This window comes from Rattus rattus, chromosome X (genome assembly GCF_011064425.1).
Source record: "Rattus rattus isolate New Zealand chromosome X, Rrattus_CSIRO_v1, whole genome shotgun sequence".
Taxonomy (NCBI): Eukaryota; Metazoa; Chordata; class Mammalia; order Rodentia; family Muridae; genus Rattus; species Rattus rattus.
Window position 1 is genome coordinate 18,191,778 of NC_046172.1, and position 17,014 is coordinate 18,208,791.

At 41.7% G+C, this 17,014-nt stretch overlaps 1 pseudogene; it reads left to right on the forward strand.

Annotated features, from left to right (window-relative positions):
• The first annotated feature begins 1,436 nt into the window (after positions 1–1,436).
• On the forward strand, positions 1,437–2,412 carry LOC116889026 (annotated as a pseudogene).
• The last annotated feature ends 14,602 nt before the right edge of the window (positions 2,413–17,014 follow it).

Sequence of the window (17,014 nt, forward strand, 5' to 3'; positions counted from 1 at the left end):
AACAGCTTCCTCTTGGGTCAGGAATGTGGGCAGAAAGTAGTTTTCTCCTCTGAGTTCTCAAGATTTCTGCACTTCTGAAGGTCCAGCTCTCTCCCCCACAGGATTTGGGTGCAGGGAGCTGTGGGATCTCTATAAAGTTTCTTTAAATGTATTAGTTAATTTGTTACACTAGGAACTGTCTCTACTGTGATTTCATGTTCATCACAGACAGGACCTTCGATTTTCTTTTTTTTTTTTGGTTCCTTTTTTTTTTTTTTTTTTTTTCGGAGCTGGGGGCCGAACCCCGGGCCTTTCGCTTCCTAGGTAAGTGCTCTACCACTGAGCTAAATCCCCAGCCCCCGATTTTCAATTAACAAAAAACATTGCTCAGGTCTATCAAAGCCTGATTAAATTATTTATGTTCCAATTCCCTTACTCTTAAGAATAATATCCCTTTCTCCACCTCAGCTTCAGAGATTCCCCTAGAGATTGATGTAAAGAGAATTTCTATTCCTCGAACTCTCTACCCACCTAAAATCAATATTTTTTTTCTATGTGGACATCAGACCAGCATGTGACCTGTGTGACAAGACTTATCAAATGTTCAAAGGACAAGGCTAGCAGAAGAGTAATTGGAGGTCCAGTTACCTATACCTTTAAATAAACAAAGCAGCAGAGACATTGCAGAGGTGGTAAAGGGAAAGGGGTAGGTAATGGAAGGTTTCCTTTGATCTGGAATGGATGCTGAAAAGATGGATGGAAAGGAAAAAAGTGGAAAAGCAGCTCTCAACCTATGGGTCATGATCCCTCTGGGGATTGAACAACCCTTTCACAGGGGGTGCATATCAGATATTTACATTAGGATTCATAAACATAGCAAAATTACAGTTATGAAGTAGTAAGGAAAATAATTTTATGGTTGGGGCTCACCACAACATGAGGAACTAACTGTATTAGAAACCAGAGGAAGGTATCAGAGCAAAAGGAATGAACGGCTAAGAGATCTTTATGTCCTATTTTGAGAGCTCAAATGCACATATTCACTGCTGTAATTCAGTTTTAGCAAATGTACTAAATAATGGAAATAGAGGCCCTATACCAGGGTGTTGCCTAGAAGGAATAGTAATCATGACCATTTTGAGCCTTCTCAAGCACGCATTTGAAGAGATGGGGCATCCTAGAGATATAGGCCTTATGCTGCTAAAAGCTGTGCTAGTGTTAAAGATGCATGCAGGGTTTGAATGAAGTTATCATATACTGAATGTTGCCATACTAAGGCCACTGAGCAAGCTACACACAGCCATTTCTCACCAGAATGTATAGCTCCACTCTGGGAGGAAGGATTCTTCTCAGCACAAACTAAACAGGACACATTAGCCAAAGAGGAGAAAATGATCTTAAACTCCAGTATAGTGTTATGAGGACCAAGGCATCTTGATAACACATACTTCCCTGACATGCCAATACTGAGAGATGTCTTCTCTAATAGGCACACATGTGAAATGTCAAATTCAGAGTTATGTTGAGTCTGTATGATGTCTCTTGAGACTTGTACTCTAGAAAGCCATCTCCTCATGTGCCCTATAAGTTACTGCACCTGGTGTGGATTCATGCTTGTCATCTATCAGGGTACAGGCAACAGGATGCCCATGAGTTCCTCATCGCTGCCCTAGATGTCCTGCACAGGCACTGCAAAGGTGACGATGTCGGCAAAGTGGCCAGCAACCCCAACCACTGTAACTGCATCATAGACCAAATCTTCACAGGTGGCCTGCAGTCCGATGTTACCTGTCAAGCCTGCCATGGTGTCTCCACCACTATAGACCCATGCTGGGACATTAGTCTGGACTTGCCTGGCTCTTGCACATCCTTCTGGCCCATGAGTCCCGGGAGGGAGAGCAGCTTGAATGGAGAAAGCCACATACCAGGCGTTACCACCCTCATGGACTGCTTGCGGAGGTTTACAAGGCCAGAGCACCAAGGAAGTAGTGCCAAAATCAAGTGTGGTAGTTGTCAAAGCTACCAAAAATCTACCAAACAGTTCACTATGAAGAAGTTACCAATAATGGTCTGTTTTGTTTCAAATGATTTGAATACTGAGTGAAACAGAGGCGCAAGATCACTACATACATTTCCTTTCCTCTAGAGCTGGATATGACACCATTTATAGCATCAATTAAAGAGACCTGGATGAATGGACAGCTGCAGTTGCCGACCAATATTGGCAACAACAACAAGAATAAGTATTCCTTGTTTGCTCTGGTTAATCACCAAGGAACCTTGGAGAGTGGCCACTACACCAGCTTCATTTGGCACCACAGGGACCAGTGGTTCAAGTGTGATGATGCTGTAATCACCAAGGCCAGTATTAAGGATATGCTGGACAGTGAAGGGTATTTACTGTTCTATCACAAACAGGTCCTGGAACATTAGTAACTTTGCAACACACACACACACACACACACACACAAAATAAATGTCTACATGCTGTTACCTAGGTGCAGGTGGTAGGAATTACTTCATTCCCATTAGTGCCTCAAATAACCTGTGACAGCTATCTTTTTATTTTACAGGAAAATAGTGGAATCAAATGTAAAAGAAATCTATATTACCTTATTTCAATGGAGGTGACATGAATAAAGCAGCAGCAGATTTATTTTCTACCATATCTGTGTCCCTTTTATATAGTTAATTCAGCATGGAAAGAAATATAAGCAGGGTTTAATGTTTCATTTTTCTATGGTTTCACATCGATTATGTGAAAGTTTATAATACTAATCTCTATTCTTGACCATGCATTTCAAATGAATTGACAATAAGAATATTCTATTCTAAAGTGATCAAAAGGAATCCCACCATTTCTTTATAAGACCTAAATATTGGAAATTGTAAAATAAAGAAGTCTATACCTGTACTACAGGACAATTCAGAGAAGTTGAGTGTACTCAAACTGTGACAAGGTCCCAAATCAGAGGGAGGAGATGGGGTCAGGACTACTTGCTCTGGTAAACCAAGGAAGATTTAGCCCACGGTGAGAGCAAAGGTTATTCCAAATGGAGAGCTAGTTGCAAGAGTGCTCTGTGTCCTAGGAAGATGATTGCTTTACTGCTTCAAATTGGGCTGTAGTTAGACTTACCTAGCAGGGGTCTTTGGTAGGCTCTGCTCTTAAAGAAAATTTCAGTTAGAAAGTGGCCATTGGGAAAAGAATGACTTTACCCTATTGAACTCCTCTGAAGCTCCATCAGAATGGAGATGCTTCTAGACATAATAAAGACAAATTTGCAGTGCTCTAGGCACACAAACCATCAAACCATCAAACCATCAAACCATCAAAGTGATGCTGGGCTCCAAAGAATGTGCTCTAACCTGGTAACTACTGTACATACATCCCTGGACTCCCTGAAAGCTTCCATGTCCATGTATGTACAATCTGACCTAATTCAATATATAGAACCAAGTTCATCCTTCAGCAAAGGGAGCCTGGAGTACTGCACTGTCTGTGAATTGGAGTGCTGCCAGTATGTGCTGTTTAGTAATCATTTGCTGACCAAAATTCCTTCATGGGTCGTGCCTGGGTGACCACAGCTACTTTGCCTGATCTCAAGATTTTAGCCTTTCTCTTTGCTACGTATCTTCCAAAAGGCAATAAAAAATCTCTTTGCAAGTTTCTTTGTAGATCTGAAGAGTGTGATGGGATTTGGAGAGGGGGAGCTTCAGAACTGAGGGGTGGGACTCAAAAGACACTGTGCTGTATATTATCTGTACCACATATTAAATGAAGATAGACCATTTCCAAATGCTCTAGTGAGTCTTTTCCTGAGAAGGTGAAAACACAGGGAGCTATACATTGACAGGTTGTTGTTTGCTTGATTACTGTTAAAACTGAAGCTTAGGGCTTCTGATCTGCTTCAGAACTCCTGTCAGCCACCAACACCTCAGGTCCCATGGAAATCCCTGTCAGTTTAGGATGATATATAAAATATGTACACACACACACACACATTCGGTTTTCACCCTTCCTAGTGCTGTGACAACATTTTAATACAGTTCCTCATGTTGTGGTGACCCCTCAACCATAAAATTATTTTCCTTGCTATTTCATTAACTGTAATTCTGTTACTGTCCAAGCTGAGAACTGCTGTTATAGGGTAAATGGGAGGCAGTGGCACCTCTTTATCTATTCAACTTTTATCTATTCACCCAATAGGGACTAGAGAACAATGGAGTCAAGGCTACCTCTAGAACTGTAAAGATAATATGCTGTTTGACTTTTCCTGGGGAGTCATGAATAGATTTCTATTCACCTCGATGACACCCCAGTGAAACAATCCTACCCGAGTTAGGCTTAGTGAACTGATGATTTTCCTGGAATTGTATATACAAGTCGGGATGAGGTGTTACTTAGAGGAACAAGGATAACTCAAACACTGCTGTACCAACAAAAGCCCCACCTCAACATTGATGGCTCTCCAAAACTGCATGGCTGGAGCTCCCTATCTAACTTGTAGGCAGTTCAGGTGGTTAGAGACTCTCCACTGACCCACAATTGTTTCTGCTTATATAGCCTTTTGGGAAGAGGGCTTTCTGAGACTTATTGGTTGTTCATTTCCTGTCTTGCTGCATTTTTGTTGTTGTAATAAAATACCATGACAAAAATAGTGTCGAGAGATAAGGAATTTATTCTGGCTCAAAGTTCCAGGTCCCAGTCAGCCATCACAGAGAAGTTATAGCAGGATGAGCTTGAGACAGCTGATCACGTTGCATTCATAACCAAGAAGCAGAGAAAAATGAATGCTTAGACTCAGCTCCTTCTCTCCCTTTCAATGAGTCCAGGGCACAGCCCATGAAATGATGCTACCCAGACTCAGGGTAGGTTTTCCCATCTCCAACACATTTTAAAAATTTGTCCTCAGAGGCATGCCCACAGGCTAATCTGATCTAGGCAATCCTCTCATTGAGAGTCTCTTCTCAGGTGATCCCAAATCCAGCCAAACTGACAATTGAACTTAAGAAGCCTCATTTCAGCATGCAAAGTTTGAACTCAGAGGTAACTGCTCTAGAACAGATATAAAAATTGAGGTTTTCACAGTTGAGATGCAGTTCTCCATGAAGCAGGTGTTCAACATGTCTACAAGAAATGACTGTTAGGTTAAGGAGTCCCATGAATCCTTACTCCTGCCTAGTCAGAGCTTTGCTTACTGTTCACTCCTACCCTAACCATGGCTAATCATTATAGTCAGCTGGAGGGCAATTTGTTTAATCAGTTTTGTGCTGAGAATGTACCTAATTGGTACTGTATTTAGCTCATTGCAAGATGCCTTGGGAAGGCTACAATGTTTGAATTCCGTTTTGGAGCCAGGACTGTTGGCCCATACACATACTGTCAGTGCTTGAGAGAATGAATTAAAGATGAATGCTGTGAGTTGTAAGCCAGCATGGGCTCATGGGTGCCCCTTGAGATCCTGTCTAAAACAAAAATAAAGCCAAATAAATAAACAAACCCACTGTTGGAATGCCTCTTTTTATTCCTCGTAAAGCAAAATATAACATCTTACTATTTTCTTTTAATTAGAATCTCTTCCATGCACAAATTATACCATGAAGACGCTCCATATAGATTCTTTCCACAGAGACAGGAAGCAATCTGGAGGGATCATGACAGCGAGATCAGCTTTTTCTGTATAGAACAAGTCAGAGGACTGGGAAATTCAATAAACTCATCAAAGGCTTCGAACAGACACAAACCGGCCCCAAACTCATGTTCCCAGTTCTGATTTCAATGGCCTTTTCTCTCCAGCAGGCATCTCCTTTCTCCGTGCACACAGGAGTCTGGGTCTCGCTGGGTGAAGCTCTGCTGGCAATGCTGTTGCCAAGGACACGCATCGCCCACCACAGAGTTCACTCACTAGGTAAGGCCATATCCTACTCCACAAACTCCACCAAAAAGCTGGGAGATGTCAGAGTCTATGAGCCCCACGGGGTCATTTCCCCAGGAGGACTACCAGCTGAGACCCTGTCAAGCACATGCTCCATCCCTTCCAGTGACACGAGCAGAAAATACCCATTTACCTTTCAAGAACTGGGAGCACATATGAGGGGCGGGGAGCAATGGCTCAGCAGTTAAGAGAACACTTGCTGTTCCTCCAGAGGAATCAAGTTAGGTTACCAGCACCCATAGCGAGCAGATCTCAACCACCTATGTATAAGTCAGTCCCAGGGGATCCCACGCCCTCTACTAACCCCTCGTGTACAGCAAGCACACAGGGCACACGCACACGGGGCACACGCAGACACACTCACACGAAAACAGATCATTTCTTCAAGAAAAGGAACGCATGTCAAATCTTTCCACCACATATTCCCTCAACGCGCATTTCTTAAATGCCACTCTCACCTGCTGCTGCTGCTTGAAACGCACTTAGAGGCAAAGTCTGTGCTTACTAGGCAGTAAAGGCTTTTCGTTGAATTCGCACAACTCTCTGAAGCCAGTGCTTGAGTTACATCCACTTTAAAGGGGGGAAGCCAGGCTCAGAGAGGTGAAGGATCTGAGCAAGTTCACGCTTCAAATGACACAAGAAAAGCAGCGTGCCTAGCTATGGGGCCTCCCTTGGGGGAGTAGGAACTGACTGACTCATTACTCTTTGGGGCAGGCCAGAAGGAAAGAAACTTCAGCGAGGAAGATGCCTGGGAGAAGCAGGTGGTACTTAGAGAGTGGAGGATGGAGGGAAGGCATTTCAGGCAGAGGAATCTGAGCAGAGAGAAGGAGTGGACAAAGTTCAGAGTGTGCACCGAGGGAAGGGGGTCGAGGCAGGTATGCTGGCTGGCCGGCCTAGAAACCCAGGATCCAACTGCACCATCCCATCTCTCTGCTCCCCATTCCCACCCATTGTCTGAAGCCTGCCAGTGGTCTCCCTTCAAATGCCTTTCTGTCTCTCAGTCCCCATGGCAACAGCTCACTTTCATCCAGCTGCTTCTTATTCTAATTGCTTCCTCTGTGGCCTGCCAGGAAGTACTCTGGCCTCCGTGAGGCTGCGCAAATCTAAGTCTGATCTTCTCACTGCCCCCGCTTAATTGACCAGGCGAACACGTAGCAGTGTACAGGCTCTGCGTCTCCTGCGCACTGCTGGCTGCCTTTGCACTCCCACCTCCTCCCCTCACCCACCGCTTTGGTCATTAAGTCTATTCTTCGGGTCCCTGATGGGCCCACGAATTAATTAGCCACACATAAACGCCTTCAGAAAACCAGGCGGGAGGGTGAATGTGCTGTGTAAGCCAAGACAGCCAAGGAGGGCTGGGGTCAGCTGACCTCTTGCAAGACTCTGCCCCGCCGCGCCCCTCCCCCACCCCATCAGCCCGCCTTTGGTGAGACTGGAAGGGCCTCTGCTTGCCAAAACCTAAGGAGAAAAAAATATAAAATGAAGATTGGTCACCATTCCTTTCCCTCTTGTTGAGTCTACCTCCCCTACTCTTTTTCCCTAGACTCTTCTTTGCCTGCCAACCTCCCACTCGCTCTCTGCTTGCCAAGGGAAGCTGGTAAATGAAAACTGCCCACACATCCTCTATGGGAGCCAGATCTGCAGTGGGAGAAGTGGGGCGGGGCAAGTTCTTTCCAGCAGAGTTGTGGGATGTAGGCTGCCAGGAAGGAAGTCAGGAGGGCTCAAGGCAAGTGCCGCTAGCAGAGAAACTGCTGTGAGACAATCACACGTAGGACGAAGGTGGTATTTTCTTGCCAGTGACAGAGACCTTGTTGGTATCTGCTGTGGAGATGGTTTTAGTAGCAGGCTTAGCTGTAGCAGCATAGTGACAGAGGGTGCTGGTAGAATTTGTAGAGACATCAGTGCTAAAGCGACAAGTTACTGAGGCTGTTTTATTATCCACCGTGCCACACTGTTTCCCTCTGCCTTTCAATCTGCTGCAACCAGTACACACCCACTTCTGATCTGAGTGTGAATTCCACCTCCTTTTCCCAGCCTAGTACTGGATACAAACTACAAGAATAAAATGGTGACCCTTATTGAAAATCACACACACACACACACACACACACACACACACACACTCGTGTTCTAATGGTGTCTTCACATGGCCCAGAAGCTTTTGGGACCTTTAGGGCCTCAAGTAGTTTGGAAATGTCAAACAACATGAACCTTGAGGTACTGAGTATATAAATAATTTTTCCCCAACACCTTCAGGTGTCATCCTTAGCTTATGTGGGCACTGAGTTCTTCACGAGGATTGAGCACCTCCTTTATGGGTTCAACCATCTTGAGAAAGTCCCACAACCTTTCAGAGACCAAGCACTTAGGGAACCCTAACTTACTACATAGATGCAGTCACCTGACAGGTCTCCAGCATGCAGCAGGATTCCAGTACTTCACTGGATGTGAGGATTTGGGGAAGCCTGAGCATCCAGCACTGATCCAGAAGTCCTAGTACAGCCCTAGCACCTGGTAGGCCTTAACAACTGATAGGGATCATGCAGGGAGTCAACACTTGGGGAGTCTTCTTCTATACTCCCAGTAGCCATGGTATTCTATAGAGCCAGAACATACTAGAGACTTAAAACCCACCTAAATCCTTCAGAGACTCTATACACTTTGCAAGGCTGGAGCAAATGGGAGATCCCAAGCACTTCCTGTGGTGCATACACACCCACAGATGACACTATTTCAAGAGACCCAGGCATATCCTAGTATCTAAGTATACAAGGACCCTAGCTTATGCTTAGCTGTTTAGGTATGCCTGGATCTCAGCACTTCTGAGATCTCACCCACCTTGAACATTTAATTCACATCAAAGGCTTCCCCACACCGAAATCCTCAAGGGTTTCTAGGACCTGTGGGGCCTCCAGTATTTCAGAACATTTGAGCAGCTTTGGGTCACAAGAACCTTAAAGTCTCCCAGCACCATTAAGGCCCATGTAACTTCAATGGACTCCACAATCTGAAACTTCAAGTACGTTGAATGCTACCTGTTTCTCTCAGGAGCCAAGTACTACTGAGCATATTAAACCCTCAAAAATATGGAATTCTTGGAAAACATTAAACATCTCAGAGATACCAGGTGCTTCAAAGTCATGTATTATCTTAAAAGCATGAACTGTGTGAGGGGCCAGACACTTTGGAAAGCCCTCTGCACATCAAAGGACAGAGGACAAAAATGTATTGAGGGCCTGGAGTACCTTAAAGGATTCAGAAACTTTCACCATCCAATTCTCCAACATTTTGAATTCCCTGATCATGGCTGTAAGCACTGCCAAAGTTTCTGGAAGCTCAGAATGATCCAGAACTGCACAGCTCCCTAGCTTTTCACGGGCCTTACATATCTCTCAGAAACAAAAAATTTAAAGACTTGGGAGTGACTTGGAGGAGGGCCTTAAAAAAAATCCCTAAGATTTCCCAGCATCGTCATATGTAAGAAAATTAGTTACAAACCATGAAGTTAGACATCATTTTGAAGATGGGCACTTGTGCTAAAGAAGAGCTCATCTGAGGTGCCACAGAAGTTAGGGGTGTGACTCAGAAAGAAATATAGACTCTACAAGCAAGCAAATGATGCCAGTACACTAAAATATGTCTTTTTCTGGGACCAATGGCCCATCAGTAAAATAACAAAATCAATTGTTTAAAAAAATGTGTGATCAAAGCCTTAGCAGAAACGCCACCACAATACAATGGCACCGTGAAACATGTTAAAGCTAGGCCCAGAGCAAAGCCAAAGCACTGAATTGCATCTGCACCTGAGTCCATAGGCATGCCAAAGTTCAAGATTTTATAGGTGTCTATACATAACCCACTTCTAATTTCATTGGTGCTTCTAGTAAGACTGTGAACAACAGAGACTGCAGCTGGCAGCATTACTTGGTGAGGACAGTCAAACAGAAAGTCAGAAGAACCCTAAGGGGACAGGTATTACTGATATGGAAAGAGAAACAGGAAAAGAAAACAAAGTGTTTGGTATCAGTACTTAATATTGTGTAGGTAATTTTAATATTTAAGTCTTCTTAAATACTGTTATTTATTTTTACCCTTTTATATGTTTGAGGGTCTCAATTTATATTCATCTTGCTCAACTTTAGTAAAGGATCATAGTCATAAGTTCACTAATTTTGAATATCAGTTTTCTTATTGATATAGATATTGGACAAGGGTTTCAACTGCTTTCTTCAATGTACAAGGCAGTATTATATGTATCATGCGTGTGTGACTTCAAGCAAAAGTCTTCTATTTGAAGACACAAAAGTAAAATAACTGGGTAATACACAAGGAACAACATTAAAATCTATACTCATTTATATATAATCCTCATATATTACTTGTGTTTGCTGTATATAAACTTTCTGCTTTACTGGGATCTACATACACTCAACCCCACGCAAATGTAACTATGTAAAAATTCAAATCTAGGTTCCATGTATGAGAAAGAGGATGCAGGATTTGTCTTACTGGGATCATTTTAATGTAATGTTTTTTCAGCTTCATATATATTCTTTTGCAAATTTCATGATCTCACTTATCCTTTCTGCTGAATAATTGTTCCTTTTACTGTGAGTAGAGCAGCTATGAACATGGATGAACATATGTTTAGTAGCAGGATGTAGACCCCTTTGGGGCCTAAGTATTTGAGTTCAATCATACTGCAGACATAGCTCTAGTTCTACGAAATACTGCCGTAACAATTTTAAAAGTGTGCACCAATTTGCACTCCCACCAACAACACAAGAAGGTTCTCTGTTTCCACAATTTCACAAGTATTTGTTGTCTTTTGCTTTCTTATTGTTATTCCTCGGACTTTGGTAAGATGAAGTCTCAAAATAGCCGTAATTTTCATATCCCTGATAGCTGGCTAAGGCTGGGGACATACTTTTAAATGTCTCTTTTATACATATACTTTTAATTGATTTTATTTTCTTCTTCTGAGGGCTCTCTGCTCAGTTCCATAGCCCAATTTTACTTGGCTCTTTTGGTGTTTAATTTTTTTCCAGTCCCTTGCATATTCTAGACACTAATTCTCTGAGTAGTAGCTGAGTAGTGCTCCATCATGTAGATGTACCACATTTTCTGTATCCATTCCTCTGTTGAAAGACATCTGGGTTCTTTCCAGGTTCTGGCAATTAAAAATAAGGCTGCTACTAGCAAAGTGGAACATGTGTCTTTGTTGTATGTTAGAATATCATTTGGATAATATGCCAAAGAGTGGTATAGCTGAGTCCTCAGGTAGTACTATGTCCAAGAACCACAGACTGATTTCCAGAATGGTTGTACCAGTTTGCAATCCCACCAACAATGGAGGAGTATTCCTCTTTCTCCAAATCCTCCCAGTATCTTCTATCACCTGAGTTTTTTATCATAGTTATTCTGACTGGTATGAGGTGGTATATCAGAATTGTTCTGATTTGCATTTCCCTGATGACTAAGGAAGTTGAACATTTTTAGGTACTTATCATCCATTCAAGATTCCTCAGTTAAGAATTCTTTATTTACCTCTGTACATAATTACAGTCTAATGTCATTTTTATTGGATTTTTTAAATTTACATTTCAAATGTTATCCCCTTACTCGATTCCCTTCTTCTATGAGGGTGTTCCCCAACACATCCACCCCTTCCCACCTCACCCCCTGACATTCCCCTACACTGGGGTATCGAAACTTGGCAGGACCAAGGACTTTTTTTGCCATTGGTGCCCAACAAGGCCATCCTTTGCTACATATGCACCTGGAGCCATGGGTCTGTCCAAGTGAATCTTAGGATAGTGGTTTAGTCCCCTAGGAGCTCTGGCTAGTTAGTATGGTTGTTCTTAACTTCAGTATTTCTTATTTACATTTCGAATGTTATTCCAAACAACCCCATAACTCCTAAGGAAATAGAAGCAGTCATTAAAGGTCTCCCAACCAAAAAGAGCCCAGGTCCAGATGGGTTTAATGCAGAATTCTATCAGACCTTCATAGAAGACCTCATACCAATACTATCCAAACTATTCCACAAAATTGAAACACATGGAGCACTACCGAATTCCTTCTATGAAGCCACAATTACTCTTATACCTAAACCACACAAAGACCCAACAAAGAAAGAGAACTTCAGACCAATTTCCCTTATGAATATCGACGCAAAAATACTCAATAAAATTCTGGCAAACCGAATCCAACAGCACAACAAAACAATCATCCACCATGATCAAGTAGGCTTCATCCCAGGCATGCACGGATGGTTTAATATACAGAAAACCATCAACGTGATCCATTATATAAACAAACTGAAAGAACAAAACCACATGATCATTTCATTAGACGCTGAGAAAACATTTGACAAAATTCAACACCCCTTCATGATAAAAAGTCCTGGAAAGAATAGGAATTCAAGGCCCGTACCTAAACATACTAAAAGCCATATACAGCAAACCAGTTCCTAACATTAAACTAAATGGAGAGAAACTTGAAGCAATCCCACTAAAATCAGGGACTAAACAAGGCTGCCCACTCTCTCCCTACTTATTCAATATAGTTCTTGAAGTTCTAGCCAAAGCAATCAGACAACAAAAGGAAATCAAGGGGATTCAGATTGGTAAAGAAGAAGTCAAAACATAACTATTTGCAGATGATATGATAGTATATTTAAGTGATCCCAAAAGTTCCACGAGAGAACTACTAAAGCTGATAAACAACTTCAGCAAAGTGGCTGGGTATAAAATGAACTCAAATAAATCAGTAGCCTTCCTCTACACAAAAGAGAAACAAGGCGAGAAAGAAATTAGGGAAATGACCCCCTTTATAATAGACCCAAACAATATAAAGTACCTCGGTGTGACTTTAACCAAGCAAGTAAAAGATCTGTACAATAAGAACTTCAAGACTCTGAAGAAAGAAATTGAAGAAGACCTCAGAAGATGGAAAGATCTCCCATGCTCATGGATTGGCAGGATTAATATAGTAAAAATGGCCATTTTACCAAAAGCGATCTACAGATTCAATGCAATACCCATCAAAATACCAATCCAACTCTTCAAAGAGTTAGACAGAACAATTTGCAAATTCATCTGGAATAACAAAAAACCCAGGATAGCTAAAACTATCCTCAACAATAAAAGGACTTCAGGGGGAATCACTATCCCTGAACTCAAGCAGTATTACAGAGCAATAGTGATAAAAACTGCATGGTATTGGTACAGAGACAGATAGATAGACCAATGGAACAGAATTGAAGACCCAGAAATGAACCCACACACCTATGGGCACCTGATTTTTGACAAAGGAGCCAAAACCATTCAATGGAAAAAAGATAGCCTTTTCAGCAAATGGTGCTGGTTCAACTGGAGGTCAGCATGTAGAAGAATGCAGATCGATCCATGCTTATCACCCTGTACAAAGCTTAAGTCCAAGTGGATCAAGTATTGTTGTTCTTATGGGGTTGCAAACCCCCTCAGATCCTTCAATCCTTTCTCTAACTCCTCCAATGGGGACCCCGTTCTCAGTTCAATGGTTGACTACAAGCATCTGATTCTTTATTTGTCATGCTCTGGCACAGCCTCTCAAGAGACAGCTATACCAGGCTCCTGTCAGCTTGCACTTCTTGGCATCAAAAATAATGTCTGGGTTTGCGGCTGTACATATATGGGATGGATCCCCAGGTGGGGCACTATCTGATCTGCTCCAAACTTTGTCTCCATATTTCCCCCTATGAATAATTTTGTTCTCCCTACTAAGAAGCACTGAAGCATCAACACTTCATTTGTCCTTCTTCTTGAGCTTCATGTGATCTGTGGATAGTGTCTTGGGTAATCAGAGCTTTTGGGCTAATATCCACTTTTCAGTGAGTGCATACCATGTGTGTATTTTTATGATTGGGTTACCTCATCAGGATGATATTTTCTAGTTCCATCCATTTGCCTATGAATTTCATGAAGTCATTTTTTTAATAGCTGAGTAATATTCCGTTGTGTAGATGTACCACGTTTTCTTTATCCATTCCTCTGTTGAAGGGCATCTGGGTTCTTTCCAGCTTCTGGCTATTATAAATAAGGCTGCTATATGAACATAGTGGAGCATGTTTCTTTGTTGTATGTTGGAGTATCTTTTGGGTATATGCCCAGGAGTGGTATAGCTGAGTCCTCAAATAATACTATGCCCAATTCTCTGAGGAACTTCCAGAATGATTTCCAGAGTGGTTGTACCAGTTTGCAATCCCACCAAAAAGGGAGGAATGTTCCTTTCTCCACATCCTCACCAGCATCTGTTATCGCCTGAGTTTTTGATCTTAGACATTCTGATTGGTTTGAGGTAGAATCTCAGGGTTGTTTTGATTTTCATTTCCCTGATGACTAAGGAGAATGAACATTTTTAGGTGCTTCTCAGTCATTCCATATTTCTCATTTGAGAATTTTTTGTTTAGCTCTGAACCCCATTTTATATAGGGTTATTTGAATCTCTGGAGTCTAACTTCTTGAGTTCTTTGTATAAATTGGATATTTGCCCTATATCAGATGTAGGATCAGTAAATATCTTTTCCCAATCTGTTGGTTGCCATTTTGTCCTATGACAGTGTCCTTTGCCTTACAGAAGCTTTGCAATTTTATGAAGTCCCATTTGTTGAGTCTAAATCTTTAACGCATTCAGGAAATTTTCCCCAGTGCACATGTGTTCAAGGCTCTTCCCCACTTTTTCTTCTATTAGTTTGAGTGTATCTGGTTTTGTGTGGAGGTCCTTGATCCACTTGGATTTAAGCTTTGGACAGGGTGATAAAAATGGATTGATTTGCATTTTTCTACATGCTGACCTCCAGTTGAACCAGCACCATTTGTTGAAAATGCTATCTTTTTCTTCCATTGGATGGTTTTAGTTCCTTTGTCAAAGATCAAGTGACCATAGGTGTGTGGGTTTATTTCTGGGTCTTCAATTCTATTCCATTGATCTACCTGCCTGTCTCTGTACCAATACCATACAGTTTTTATCACTATTGCTCTATAATCCAGCTTGAGGTCAGTGATGGTGACTCCCCCAGGAGTTCTTTTAATGTCATGTAATTGCTTGGTTTCTCCATCTATGTTAATTGAGAGTTTTGCTGGATATAGTAGCCTTGGCTGGCATTTGTGTTCTCTTATGGTCTGTATGACATCTACCCAGGATCTTCTGGCTTTCATGGTCTTTGGTGGAAGTTTGGTGTAATTCTTATAGGTCTTCCTTTATATATTACTTGACATTTACTGCTTTAATATTCTTTCTTTGTTTAGTACATTTGGTGTTTTAACTATTATGTGATGGGAGGAATTTCTTTTCTGGTCCGATCTATTTGAAGTTCTGTAGGCTAACTTGCATGTTCATGCCAATCTCTTTCTTTAGGTTACAGAAGTTTTCTTCTATATTTTGTTGAAGATATTTACTGGCTCTTTATGCTGCAAATCTTTGCTCTCTCCTATACCTATTATCCTTTGGTTTGATCTTCTCATTGTGCCCTAGATTTCCTGGATGTTTTAGATTAGGATCTTTTTGTGTTTTGCATTTTCTTTGACTATTGTGTCAATGTTTTCTATGACATCTTCTGCAACTGAGATTCTCTCTTCTATTTCTTGTATTCTGTTGGTGATGTTTGGGTGTATGCCGCCTGATCTCTTTCCTAGGTTTTCTATTCTGGGGTTGTCTCCCTTTGTGATTTCTTTATTGTTTCTATTTCTATTTTTAGATCCTGGATGGTTTTGTTCCATTCCTTCACCTGTTTGTTTGTGTTTTCCTGTAATTCTATAAGGGATGTTTGTGTTTCCTCTTTAAGGGCTTCTACCTGTTTACCTGTGTTCTCCTGTTTTTCTTTTTGGGAGTTATTTTATGTCCTTCTTAAAGTTCTCTGACATCATCATGAGGTGTGTGTTTGTTTTTTTTAGGTCAGAGTTTTGCTTTTTCTGATGCATTAAAAGGTATCCAAGACTTGCTGTGGTGGGAGAACTGGGTTCTTTCTGATGATGCCAAGTGGCCTTTGTTTCTGTTGCTTATGTTGTTACACTTGCCTCTCACCATCTGGTTACCTCTGGTGTTGACTGATCTTGCTGTCTCTGACAGTGGCTTGACAACCCTGTATGCTTGTGTGTCAGCACTCCTGGGAGACTAGCTCTCTCCATGGGATTTGGGTACCAAGAGCTTTAGCACAGGGTCAGCTCTGGGCACAGATGGAAACCAGAAGTATCCAGTCCCAGACTGTGTCTCAGTCCCCGTGTCCTGAGGGATCCTGGCAGGTTTCTCTAAGGAGAAGTGGTTGTCTCACCTCTGCTCTTCATTGTGTCAGTACTCCTAGGAGATCAGCTCTCTCCTGGTAGGATCTGGGTACAGAGTGTTGTTGCATAGGGTCAGCTCCAGTTGCACACTGAAACCAGAAAGATCCTGTTCCAGATTGCTCTTCGGTTCCTGTGTCCTGAGGACTCTGGACAGGTCACTCTTGGGCCAGGTATTTGAGCAGAAGTGGTGATCTCACCTGTACTGTCAGTGGTGTCAGCACTCCTGGGAGACCAGCTCTCTCCCATCTGGAGTTGGCTGCAGAGAACTGTAGCACAGTGTCAGGTCCAGTCACAGACTGAAACCGGAAGAGGCCCTGGGCTTTTTCGTTAGATTTGAAGTTACTGCTTCTATCTCATTAGAGATTATGATTCTATTTAAATCATTAACTTCATCTTGATTTATTGTTGGTTGGCCATATGTATCTAGAAATTTCTCGAACTCATGTCTAAAAATTTATTTCTTTTAGACTTTCAGCTTGATAGAATATATAATTTTAAAGTATGCCCTTATTATTCTCAGAATATCATCAGTGCTTATTGTAATCTCTAACTTTTATTCTCTAATTTTATTAATTTGGGCCTAATTTTGCTACTCATTTTTCAATTTTGTTTATCTTCTCAAAAACAAACCCTTTGTTTTATTGATTCATTTTATTATTTTCTTTATTTCTATTTCATTAATTTCTGCCCTGATCTTTATTATTTTTCTCTATTTACTGCCTTTGTGATTAGTTCTTGTTTATACAGTGTCCTCTATTTACTGTTTTTGGGATTAGT